We start from the raw sequence: 12,648 nt of genomic DNA, 5'->3' as shown, positions 1-12,648 counted from the left end.
CCTGTCCTTGTAAATGTCCTGAACCATGGGAAGTTCACAACTACAGATGTGCTGGGCTGTCCGCACCACTCTCTGCAGAGTCCTGCGATTGAGGGAGGTACAGTTCCCATACCAGGCAGTGATGCAGACTGTCAGGATGCTCTCAATTGTGCCGCTGTAGAAATTTCTTAGGATTTGGGCGCCCATACCAAACTTCCTCAACCGTCTGAGGTGAGAGAGGCGCTGTTGTGCCTTTTTCACCGCACAGCTGGTGTGTACAGAGCACATGTCAATAATAATAACCCTGATTCTGAACTCTCTGCAGGTTCTATCCTTCGCCTTCACCAATTATCCTTCCGACCAGCACATAAGTGGGCCATGTAAGGAAATTGCACCACACTGTCTCAAGGAGGATATACAAATTCCACACAGACAGTACCGGAGGTCAGGATCGAACCTGCAACCACGGCAGCCTTTTCTCATCTAACATACTTCCTAACATTACAACATCGTGTTCATTTCAAAGGGACCTCATCAGTTATGAAGCAAGTTGGGCTTCCTGAGGTCGGGAAAACCACTAATATAAATATCATAAACACTAAACATTCAGCAGATGCTGGCAAACACACAAAACACTGGAGGAACAGAGCAGGTCAGGCAGTATCAATGGTAATGAATAAGCTGTCGAGGTTTCGAGCCGAAACCGTTTTGTCGAGCACCTCCGCTCCATCCGCCGGGAACTTCCCGGTGACCGAACACTTGAATTCTGATTCCCATTCCCGTTCTGACATGTCGGTCCAAGGCCTCCTCCTGCACCAAGGAGGTGGAGGAGCATCACCTAATATTCTGCAAATTTTACAGGTACTGGAAATCTAAACGGCACACATAAAATGCTGGAGGAACTCAGCAGGCCAGGAAGCATCTATGGAAAAAAGTAAACAGTTGACATTTCGGGCTGAGACCCTTCAGCAGGACCTTATATTCCATCTGGGTAGACTCCAACCTGATGGCATGAGTATCGATTTTACCCTCCGGTAAAAAAATCCCTCCCCTCCTCTCTTCTTCTATTCCCCACTCCAGCCTCTTACCTCTTCTCACCTGCCTATCACCTCCCCCTGGATCTCTTCTGCCCTTCCTTTCTTGTATGGTCCACTCTCCTCTCCTATCCTTCCCTTCCAGACCTGGACATTTCCCACTCATCAGCTTCACCTTTCACCTTCTAGCCGCGTGTCCTTCTTCCCCACCCGCCTTTCCATTCTGGCGCCTTCCACCTTCCTTCCCCGTCCTGAAGAAGGGTCTCGGCCTGAAACGTCAACTGTTTATTCATCACTGTAGATGCTGCTTGACCTGCTGAGTTCCTCTAGCATTGTGAATATAAATTTTGTCCTTTCTACTCTTTAGTTTTAAATATAAAGCAATTAAAATAGACTAATTTAAATGTAAATATATTCAATATAATTTCACTCACAAAAAGTTAATGCATTGCAAAAAATCTATCTCTCACTCAGCAGAGATAAAACAACCTGTAACAAGTAGCACGTGACATTGGAAACAAGAATCTTGCCTTTAATATTACATGGGATTTATAAACAGATGATTCATTTTAAATGTAAAACCAATTTGCAATGAGTATTACCTCTTCAATATGTAATTTCTTAGAAAGACGAGTCATCGGTCAAAATAACAATATATATATACTGCGTGCACGTGTGTGTGCGTGTGTGTGTGTGTGTGTGTGTGTGTGTGCGTGCGTGCGTGCGTGTGTGTGCGTGTGTGTGTGTGTGTGTGCGTGTGTGTGTGCGTGTGTGTGTGTGCGTGTGCGTGCGTGTGTGTGTGCATGCGTGTGTGTGTGTGTGCGTGTGCGTGTGTGTGTGCGTGCGTGCGTGTGTGTGTGCGTGCGTGTGTGTGCATGTGTGTGTGCGTACGTGTGTGTGTGTGCGTGTGCGTGTGTGCGTGTGTGTGTGTGTGCGTGTGTGTGTGTGTGTATGTATACACACGTGTCAGCCAAGGACATTCCTGGTAAATGGGTAATTTTTCATATTGAGGAGTACCCCTGCTCTGGCCAGCCAAAGGGTACCTGGGTGAGGAACTGTCTCCTGAAGAGTTTGTGGATGCAGTACCTCCAGCAATGAAAATTTCCTTCTGCATGAACTCTGTCTACACCACTGCAGTGGGCTGAAACTCAAACGACAGGCCGGAGTACAGAAGGAGACAGAGAATTTGGTGACACGGTGTCATGACAACCAACCATCCTGTCAAAGTCAACAAAAGAGCTGGTTATTCTACACCGGTGGTTCCCATCCTGGGGTGCACGGACCCCTCGGTTATTGGCAGGGGTCCATGACATAAAAAAGGTTGGGAACCCCAGTTCCACATCAGCAGTTTGAAACGATTGGGAGTTTTAACTTCCAAGGTGTGAGCATTGTAGAGTCGTAATGTCATAGGAAAGTGCAGCACATAAACAGGCCCTTCGGCCCATCTAGTCCGTGCCAAACCATTTAAACTGCCTACTCCCACTGACCTGCACCAGGACCATAGCGCGCCATACCCTTACCATCCACGTACCTAACCAAACTTCACCGAAATGTTGAAATTAAGCTTGCATGCTCCACTTGTGTTGGCAGTTCGTTCCACACCCTCACCGCCCTCTCAATGAAGTACCCCTCATGTACCCCTTGAACTTCTCACCATTCACCCTTTTGTTTCTTTTTTTCAGGGTAGACAAGGCAAGAATTGGGGCTTAAGCAACCCATTATGGTGCACGATTTCAACAGATTACAGCTTGGTGCAGTGAATCAAAATTTTGCTATACTCTAAAAATAATCTAATCTTGAGATTCACCGATTAAGCTATACAAAACAGTTCTAAATGCATACATATACTGGTTTAGTTAACAAGTCTTCAACAAGTATTTATCTAAGTCTTTTAACCATTTAATACAATTTTCATCAGGATTTATTATCTTTTCTCAAAAAGATTTCTGTGCAAAACAGCTTACAACACAATTCACAAGTTCATCAGCAAGCTATCAGTGTGGTTTGCTGCATCACTGATGTAGTCCCATTACAAAAATAAACAATAACAAAAGGCTCAGAAGAAAGTTTGATACCAGATTTAAGTGCTTATAGATATTTAATGCTTACAGCAAGACAGATTTTTTTGAGGGAGGGCATAAAAAAAAATATTCTTCAAATTTGTTTTCCTAGGCCTTTTATGGCTAATTTTGAATATAGATGTTGTTCCTGAAGTTAAAGTGCTAGGACATCTATCTGTCTTTAAACCATTCCACAAATTCATCCAGCAAGACTGGCCAAGCTCCATCTTCATCACTTCAGCCCAGATCAGGGTTAATTGTTCTGTTAAATTCGAGCACATTGCATGCACCACTGGTCCTTATTGATCACTTTATTCTTAGATTGCTCAAGGAACTGATGAAAAGCTGGAAAGAGTGGCCAAGTTTTTCCTAAAAGTAGTCCCAGCATACATTTTGCAGTGCTCATCTCCAAACTACATTGATCCTTTTCCCATGCAAAATCAAATGCGTATCTGTATATAAGTTTAAAATTTGTGGGCTCATTCAACAACGACCTCAAGTAATCTAGTGAATTTCTCAGTTTTTCAGTTGTGTCGCATAGTAATAAGGTCATTCTTTTCAACTCTACTTGTATACTGAAGTAGCCCATACTCTGGGCATCCAATTTCCAATTCAGCACCAACATAACCACATTTTCGGGTTCTACTCCACTGTCTTCACAGAATTTCTCCATGTCTTCAGGGCCTAAGACATCATCTCTACCTGCATACTCATAGAACCATTCTAAGGATCACTTCTGGAGAACCCTTCTTCTTCAGGCTTCACCCTAGTTGAGTCTTGTTTCCTATACATCGTGCCATCGTGCCTGCTCTTTTTAGGTGTTAGATCATCTATTACTGTGGGTCTCTTCTTTGTCCTGGGTGGCGTTCCCTTGTTACAGCAGCCGGAGAGACAAGTGCAAGATTGAAGATTTCCTGATTGCTGGTAGTCTTGGCCAACGTCTTTTGTCAAGTTTGACTGCGCCCACATGCACTTTCAGTGCAGTAAAGGTACAAGAATGCCGCTCACCATTCACCCTTAACCTATGACCTCTGGTTCAAGCTCAGTAGAAAGAGCTTTGCATTTACCCTATCTATCCCCCTCGTAATTGTGCATGCCTCTATCAAGTCACCAATAGCGTGTCCTGTTCTGACAGTGGCGATGTTGTGGTCAAAAATACTCACCAACACCTCGACTCTAGGGTCAAAGGGCACAACCTCGGAATAGAAGGACGTCCCTTTAGAATAGAGATGAGGAAGAACTTCTTCACCAGAGGGTGGTGAACCATTGTATTTGTTTCTATATTTCCATTGCAGCTTGATCCATGTGAGAATAATAAACCAATTCCAATTCCATTTCCAAATCCTCCACAGCTCTGAAGGATTCACATTGGACCTCTGGTTTTCCATAATGTGCTCAGCACTTCACAACATCTAGGAAAGAGGATGAGGTATTTTCAGTGAACTTGGTATGAGTTTATAAAGAACCCCACAGGACGGACTGTGCTGGGCCTGGCCATCATGAAGCCAAAACCATAGGACACAGGAGCAGAATTAAGCCATTCGTCTGCTCCGCCATTCGGTCATTAGTTACTGCCCATTACACTTGCTGGCAACTAGGTCCTCCATCTCTGTCTGTCTGGTGTTCAGGGATTCCTTCATCACGCCAGTAGCTTCCTTTCAGTTTTCACTCCTGTCTTTCAAGACCTGGGTGGAGTCTCAGGAACACCATTGCACGCACAGTAGATGTATCACAATCAGAATCAGGTTTAACATCACCAGCATAACATCATGAAGTTTATTGTCTTTGTAGCGGCAGTACAATGCAATACATAATAATAGAAAATGTGAATTACAGTAAATATAAGCAGTGCAGACATAAAAATTTAAAAAATATTGAGGTAGTGTTCATGGGTTCAATGTCCATTCAGAAATCTGATAGCAGAGTGGAAGCTGTTCCTGAATCACTGAGTGTGTGCCTTCAGCTTTCTGTACCTCCTACCTAATTGTGACTACGAGAGGAGGGCATGTCCTGACTGGTCGAGATCCTTGATGATGGATGCTGCCTTCCTAAGGCACCGTTCCTTATAGATATCTTGGATACGACCCATGATAGGGTTGACTAAGTTTACAACTTTCTGCAACATAGTTCGATCTTCTACAGCAGCCCCCGCTCCCATACCAAATGGTGATGCAGCCAGTTTGAATGCTCTCCATGGTACATCTGTAGAAATTTGCAGGTGTCTTTGGTGATGTCTGCTCAAACACCTAATGAAATATAGCCACTGTCTTCCCTTTGTAGTTGCATCGATATGTTGGATTCAAGACAGAACTTCAGAGATATTGAAACCCCAGAGCATGAAATTGCTGACTCTCTCCACTTCTGATCCCTCTATGAGGATTGGTTTGTGTTCCCTCGACTTATCCTATCAGCTCTTTGGTCTTATTGACACTGAGTGCAAGGATGTTGCTGTGACTCCACTCATCTAGCTGGTATACCTCCCTCCCGTACGCTTTCTTATCACCATCTGAGATTCTGCCAACAATGGTTGAATCACCAGCAAATTTATAGATGGCATTTGAGCCGTGCCCACCCACATAGTCGTGGGTGTAGAGAGAGTAGAGCAGTGAGCTAAGCAATAAACGTGGTGAAGAAGGATTCTTCATTGCAGTTATTGTCTTCTGCACTCTGATTGATCTTTCATCGATCCTGTTATAGTTACTTTTCTATAGATTTGCTGAGTATGTCTGCAGGAAAATGAATCTCAGGATTATATATGGTGACATAACTGTACTCTGATAATACAGTTACTTTGAACTTCATTGCTGTTTCCATAACAGTTTTGTTTGACTAGTCAGGTTTGTTAGCCTTGAGCTGAACCCCCAAACCTGGAGGACCAGTGGACCACTCTTAGCCTGGCCTTTACACTTTGACCCTACAAAGAGCCCAAGCATAAAGCCCTGACTCCAGCAAGCTTCCCAAGGGTGTGGTCCTCTTGGAGAATGCAATCATGGCTGATTTATTTTCCCACTTCTCCCTGTAAAGTAACACCCTTTCCAATCGAGAACCCGTCAACCTCTGCTTTAAATATACTCAATGACTTGGCCTCCACAGCTGAATGTGACAATTAATACCATAGATACACCATTCCCTGGCTAGAGAGATTCCTCCTCACCTCTGCAACTGGATGACAGCCGGGTTGTCCTCCCCCACACACAGACCACGAGCCTCTTGTCGGTGACTGATGGGACAGTGAGGACCACTCTTCGCCCCAGCATACTCCTTTGGCGCCAGACTCCAGGCCCCCGTTGTCCGCTGAGTGAGCAGAACACCGCTGATGAGGTTTTGGCTTGCGCTCCTTATGAAACAGAGAGAAGCCCTCCATTGGTTCGCGTCGACCACGGGCGCTGTGTCCGAGCCGTCCAGATAGGCAAGCTGTTCCGCAAGCCAGGGTAGTACAATATTGGGACTGAGCTGCTCCCCCTCTCCACACAACTGATGAACGCAAAGAAACAGCAGATACCAAAACAGCTGGGTAACCCCAACGGCAGCGCAGCACTTTCCAGTTGGTGTTGACCTCATGTAGCACTGCCTTAAGGATTTCAGCTCTGGGTCTTCCCCCTCAGGGTTTACTCCCGAAGCCTTCCCCACGAGTAGGTAAGGCTGCAAGGCCGCAGTGGTTTGAGATCAGAGATTTCCTTCCCCTAGGTTGAGCAGCAAACAAAAGGACCAGAATGGACCCAACAAGCCCCTTGGCCAGAGGGGCCACCCCTCCCTGGACTCAGTTACACACAGGATTATTGTGGTATCGTGGGGACAGGGTTGTAGTGCTGGCGACCCGTTCTCATCCACAGAGAGGAGGAGGCAACAAACTTCTTTGTGCTTACAGAAATGGCAGAGATCTAATTGGATCCTCAGTATAATGTGCTATCCCACATCATTCCAACCCTGTAATGAGCATTGCAGAGGGTCTGTTCAGTGCTGTGCCCGGACTGTCATTTTCAAGACCTCAAATCATTGTCTGTGGCAGCTCTGGTGTTATTGTGGGGACCGGCCAAGATTCCTCTCGTTCGTCTACACTTTGTGGGCACTGCAGCCAGCACCACTGTTTACTCAACAACACACACAAAATGCATCTATAGGGAGAAGCGCTGTCGACGTTTTGGGCCGGAACCCTTCATCAGGACTGTTTACTGCTCACCTCGATCTGGCCCTGAGAAGGTGGTGGGTAGAGGACAGTGTAAGATAGTCTCTGTGACATTGCCACAGGCGGCTGTCGAGGCCGTGTCACTGGGTATGTTTGAAGCAGAGGCCAACAGGTTCTTTATTAGTCGGGGTGTCAAATGTTACGTGGAGAAGCCAGGGGAATGGGGTTGAGAGGAAGATGTGATCAGCCATGATTAAATGATAGCACAGAGTCAAATGGCGGAGCAGACTCAATGGAGAGTATAGCCTTAGAAATTTTTTACATAAAATTCTTCCATCTTTTCCTAACTCAACTCCATCGGATTTTTCAGATTTGATTTTTACTTTTAATCCTTGTCAGAAGGGATTAGTAGCTTTTATTTATAACATGATTATGAAGATACAGCCAGAAATATCGGATAGAATTAGACAAGAATGGGAAAAAGAACTTCGATGTAATATATCAACAGATAAATGGGAAAAAATTTTACAAATGGTTAATTCCTCCTCTATTTGTGCCAAACATGCTTTAATACAATTTAAAATTGTACATAGAGCTTATATGTCTAAAGATAAACTTGCCCGATTTTATTCGCATATTAATCCTCAATGTGACAGATGTCACTTAGAAGTGGCTTCATTGACTCACATGTTTTGGACATGTCCCACTTTACATAACTATTGGAAGGACATTTTTGATGTCATTTCCTCAGTATGGAATATCGATTTACAACCCCATTTTATTACTGCAATTTTCGGTATACCAAATGAAGATGGCAATCAGCTTTCCCCTTCAATCAGACGAATGATTGCCTTTGTAACATTAATTGCCAGAAGGTCTATATTACAAAACTGGAAAGAAGTAAATCCTCCTACTACATTTCAGTGGTTCTCCCAAACTATTTCTTATCTGAGTTTGGAAAAAATCAGAAGCACTATCTTTGATTCTTCAATTAAATTTGAAGAAACCTGGGGACCATTTATTCGACACTTTCATATGAATTAATTTGGCTTATTTCAGATCCTTTTCTCTACTTATACTTGTTCAGGTATGGAGTTCTGGAGTTCTTTTCTTGACACCTTTATATATTTATAAAGTGCTATTATTGCCCATGTTAGTTTTAGTTTAGTATTTTTTTTCAATATATATTTTTTCTCATATATAATTTCAATTTTTTTTTCTTCTTTTTTCGACGATTATTTTTGTTTTTTTTTCATATATATTTATATAGACTTGATTGATTTATGTACCTTTTGTTGATGGATGTTTTAATAGGATATTATTATCCTATTACTAATGTAATCTCAAGTTTATTGAATCTGTAATCTATTCATTATTTTGTGTTGTTTTTTTTTATATATGAAATTTAATAAAAAGATTGAAAAAGAAAGAAAGAGAGTATAGCCTATTTTGACTTATACGTCTTATGAAGTTATGGTCTTGCTGGGCCAATCCAGAGAGCAGTTATCAGTTGGTCACATTGTAGTGGGTCTGGAATCACAATGAAACCTGACTGGGGGGGGGGGGGGGTGGACAATAGATTCTCGTCCCTAACATATATTAGTAATCTCAATCAGTGCTTACAATAACCAAGTGTATTCATTTTACTGTTTCTGACAACAAGACCATAAGACATGGCAGCTGAGTGGGGCCATTCAGTCCATCAAGTCTGCTCCATGGTTCCATTATGGCTGATGTACTATCCCTCTCAACCGCATTCTCCCACTTTCTTCCTGTAACCTTTGATGTCCTGACTAATCAAAAATCTGTCAACCTCCACAGTAACTTGGCCCGCCACAGCATTTTGTGACAGTGGATCACACAGATTCACCACTCTCTGGCTAAAGATATTCCTCTTCATTTCTGTTCTAAAGGGATGCCTCTCTATTCTGAGGTTGTGTCCTCTGGTCTTAGACTCCCCCATCGTAGGAAGTATCCTCTCCAAGTCCATTCTACAGTGGCCTTTCAATATTTGACAGGTTTCAATGAGATCCCCCTTCCCATTCTAAATTCCAGGGAGTACAGGCCCAGAGCCATCAAACGCTCCTCATCCATTAACCCTTTCATTCTCAGGAACCTCTTCAGGACCTTCTCCAATGCCAACACGGCCATTCTCAGATAAGGGGCCAACTGAAACAAGTTGGTGTTACCACTCTGTTCCTGATTGGTTAACTGAATATAGTAGCATGTGGACCAGCTGCGGAGGCAAGGTCAGTGTTTCAAATCAAGAGCTTGTATCAGGAGATGACTGGGGGGGGAGGGGTTCCTGAGCCACGGTCGTGACCTGAAATCCTGCTCATTGCGGACGACTTTATGGTCTTGTCCACAGTAATCAGTATTTCCCACTGACCAACCATTTAATTGCTTTCCCCATCCCAATACCAACGGGTCAGTCCATGGCCTCCCCTACCACCACAATGAGGACACTCTCAGGTTGGAGGAGCAACGCTTCATATTCCATCTGGTTACTCCCCACCTTACGACATAAACATCAATTTTCCCACCTTCTTTTTCCGTTCCCCATGCTGGCTCCCCTCTTACCCCTTCTCTTCTCACCTGCCCATCACCTCCCTCAGGTAGTCCTCCTCCTTCCCTTTCTCCCATGATCCACTCTTCTCTCCTATCACATTCCTTCTTCTTCAGCCCTTTACCAATTCCACCTATCACTTCCCAGCTTCTTACATCGCTCCTCCCCACCGCCCACCTGGCTTCATCTGTCACATCTGTACTTCTTCCCCTCTGCCGAACCTTTTTATTCTGGCTTTTTCTCCTTTCCTTTCCATTCCTGATGAAGGGTCTCGGGCCAAAACGTTGACTGTTTATTCATTTCCATAGATGCTGCCTGACCTGCTGATTTCTTCCAGCACTTTGTGTCACTCTGGTTTAGGGTGTCAGGGTGGAGATACGTCTCTACCAAAGGAGGTGTAAGGTGCTCCTTCCCTCCGCTAGTCTGTAGGTCATCCTTGGGTGAGGTGTAGCACCTGCTTAGCCCCCCGAGCGGGGTCACATGAAGCCATGGGAGCAGGTGATGGACGGCCATATGAGCAGCTGGTGCACATCACAAGTCCTGGTGATGTGACCACTGACACCAGGCAGACAATCTCTGAAGAGTATTGATAATGGCTGGGTGTCACCCGTCTTGTAAAGACGCTGCCCAGAAGAAGGCAATGGCAAACCAATCTGTAGAAACATTTGCCAAGAACAATCAGGGCCATGGGAAGAACATGATCATCCACATCATATGACACGGCAAATAATGCTGATGAGGACTATAGATTTCCAGAATCTACAGAATCTCTTGTGTTTATGACTTGCTGCTTAAATCACTGAGTTTCTCCAGCAGATAGTTTGTTTCTCCAGGTTCCAGCTCCTGTGGTCTCTTGTGTTTTCATAATTGCATTTAAGGCATTTTTTAAAATTCGAACCACAAAACCGATAACCCTGGGGAAGCCTTTACAGTAATTCACAGAACCACACTCTGGTAGGACTAACACTAAGAACCTTTGGTTCTCCCATGGCAGTAATAATCCATCTTAATGACCATGAGCATACTCTTCCACATAATTATATAAAATATATCCTACAGATACTGAGATAACCCCTGGTTAGACACAATTTGCAATATTCAGTCAGAATCAGGTTTAACCATCAGCATATGTTGTGAAATTTTGTTAACTTTGCAGCAGCAGTACAATGCAGAGGACGGCCCTGTAGGTCAGAAGGGTAGGGATAGAAGAAAGAGGACCATAGTAATAGGGGACTCGATAGTCAGGGGTTCAGACAGGCGGTTCTGTGGAGGTGATCGGGAGTCCCGGATGGTAGTTTGCCTCCCTGGTGCCAGGGTTCAGGACGTTTCTGATCACGTCCAAGATATCCTGAAGTGCGAGGGTGAGGAGCCAGAGGTCGTGGTACATGTAGGTACCAATGACATAGGTAGGAAAGAGGAAAAGGTCCTGAAACGAGAGTATAGGGAGTTAGGAAGGCAGTTAAGAAGAAGGACCGCAAAGGTAGTAATCTCGGGATTACTGCCTGTGCCACGCAACAGTGAGAGTAGGAATGGAATTAGGTGGAGGATGAATCCGTGACTGAGGGATTGGAGCAGGGGTCAGGGATTCAAGTTTCTGGATCATTGGGACCTCTTCTGGGGCAGGCGTGACCTGTTCAAGAAGGACGGGTTACACTTGAATCCTGGGGGGACCAATATCCTAGCGGGGAGGTTTGCTAGGGCGACAGGGCAGACTTTAAACTAGTAAGATGGTGGGGGGCGGGAATCAATTTGAGGAAACTATGGGAGAGGAGGTTAGTTCACCAGTAGAGCAAGTAAGTAGACAGTGTGTAAGGGAGGAAAGGCAGGAGATGGAGAAGGGATGCACTCAGCCCGAAGATGTAGGGGAGAAGAAAGAAAAGGATAATAAATTTGAATGCATTGTTAGAGATGAAAAGAGAGGAGGAGGTGGAGAGTATCTTAAATGTATCTATTTTAATGCTAGGAGCATTGTAAGAAAGGTGGATGAGCTTAAAGCATGGATTGATACCTGGAATTATGATGTTGTAGCTATTAGTGAAACATGGTTGCAGGAAGGATGTGATTGGCAACTAAATATTCCTGGATTTAGTTGCTTCAGGTGTGATAGGGTAGGAGGGGCCAGAGGAGGAGGTGTTGCATTGCTTGTCGGAGAAAATCTTATGGTTGTGCTTTGGAAGGATAGATTACAGAGCTCCTCTAGGGAGTCTATTTGGGTGGAATTGAGGAATGGGAAAGGTGTAGAAACACTGATAGGAGTGTATTATAGGCCACCTAATGGGGAGCTTGAGTTGGAAGAGCAAATGTGTAAGGAGATAGCAGATATTTGTAGTAAACACAAGGTGGTGATTGTGGGAGATTTTAATTTTCCACACGTAGATTGGGAAGCTCATTCTGTAAAAGGGCTGGATGGTTTAGAGTTTGTGAAATGTGTGCAGGATAGTTTTTTGCAACAATACATAGAAGTACCGACTAGAGATGGGGCAGTGTTGGATCTCCTGTTAGGGAATGTGATAGGTCAGCTGACAGATGTATGTGTTGGGGAGCACTTCGGGTCCAGTGATCACAATAGCATTAGCTTCAATATAATTATGGAGAAGGACAGGACTGGACCTAGAGTTGAGATTTTTGATTGGAGAAAGGCTAACTTTGAGGAGATGTGAAGGGATTTAGAGAGAGTGGATTGGGTCAAGTTGTTTTATGGGAAGGATGTAATAGAGAAATGGAGGTCATTTAAGGGTGAAATTATGAGGGTACAGAATCTTTATGTTCCTGTTAGGTTGAAAGGAAAGGTTAAAGGTTTGAAAGCACCATGGTTTTCAAGGGATATTAGAAACTTGGTTCGGAAAAAGAGGGACGTCCACAATAGATATAGGCAGCATGGAG

At 44.2% G+C, this 12,648-nt stretch overlaps 1 long non-coding RNA gene and 1 pseudogene across 2 annotated transcripts in view; both read right to left on the bottom strand.

The window, feature by feature from the left end:
- Nucleotides 1-12,648, bottom strand: part of LOC132380417 (uncharacterized) — a 122,518-nt gene that overhangs the window by 46,041 nt on the left and 63,829 nt on the right. The window lies entirely within an intron of this gene.
- Nucleotides 3,161-4,224, bottom strand: LOC132380756 (DCN1-like protein 4; annotated as a pseudogene).

Source organism: Hypanus sabinus, chromosome 24, assembly GCF_030144855.1.
Source record: "Hypanus sabinus isolate sHypSab1 chromosome 24, sHypSab1.hap1, whole genome shotgun sequence".
Classification (NCBI taxonomy): Eukaryota; Metazoa; Chordata; class Chondrichthyes; order Myliobatiformes; family Dasyatidae; genus Hypanus; species Hypanus sabinus.
This window is presented reverse-complemented; position numbering and strand designations above follow the sequence as displayed.